The following is a 1,157-nucleotide window of genomic DNA, read 5'->3' as shown; positions in this document are numbered from 1 at the left end:
GGAATCCTAAAAGACTCTTACTATTCAGAGATAGCTTCATGCAATTTGCCACTTGGTTTGTAATCATGTCAACTATCATAATTGAGCTTCAGGTTTGCCTTTTCACCATAATGGTTCTATTAGAAATGGTGCCTCCCTCCTCTGCAGTCGTGGAGATGAGTTATTATTGGGAAAATATCAACAAAATGTTAGACTAGAACACTGGAAGGATGGACTTGCAAAAGCAATTTTTAAGAAATACCATCTAGAGAAAGGAAGTCAGAGACAAAGGGGGTGGAAAGTGTGAGCCTTCAGGAAAGCTTTGAAAATGTTTGCAGGTTTCCTAAGTATTTAAATTTGGTTGTCAGTATATTTTTCTGAAAAATATAAATCTAATATTACATGCAGAAACATCACAGATTAAGTAAATGTAAATAGCATAGCTTGATGGGTTGGGTTTATATGAATCCATGCAGTAAAGTCAAATATTAATATAGATTTACAGTGAAACAAGTTATTCTTAATACAAAACTAAATCTAGTTTATAGAAGACATGTCTTTTGTAACAATGTCATACTGTAGTCCAAAGGTCATGTCATAAATTAAAGCTGAATCGAGTCCAGTGGGGTCTCATTATCTTTCTCAGCATGTAACTTTAATAATGTAACTTAGGCTGACCTTGTTTCACTATTGTTTCAAGATGCCTTATTAATATTCCTTTTTTATATTATCACTTTCTCTCCAAGATATATTTTTCCCTCTAAAACAATATTCCAGCTCCAGCTGCACTTTATTCAGCTGGCCATCTGTTGAAGATTTGGATTCAGCTGTAATTGTTGGCATGTCTATTCCACCGGGACATGTTGCCAAATGGCTATTCTTTCCCTCTATAGCCCTTCCTGAGACCATAGGAACATGTGGGGTCTTCCAACTTTTAAGAGATCATGATTACTGCATTCTGAAAATATTTTATTTTGTCAACAAAGAACTTGTGATAATTAATAGCATTTATTAATGCCCTAAAATATGTGTTATGACTAATGGCATGGAGTATATTATTATTTTCCATGGACCTCCACCAAGAAATTCGATGTTCACAATACAATATTAGTATAAGCTCTAAAATATCATATATATATGTGTGTGTGTGTATATATATATATATATATATATATATG

This window comes from Echinops telfairi, unplaced genomic scaffold (assembly GCF_000313985.2).
Source record: "Echinops telfairi isolate 266 unplaced genomic scaffold, ASM31398v2 ScPeMD7_11;HRSCAF=52, whole genome shotgun sequence".
NCBI classification, from domain to species: Eukaryota; Metazoa; Chordata; class Mammalia; order Afrosoricida; family Tenrecidae; genus Echinops; species Echinops telfairi.
Note: the sequence above shows the minus strand (reverse complement) of the source record.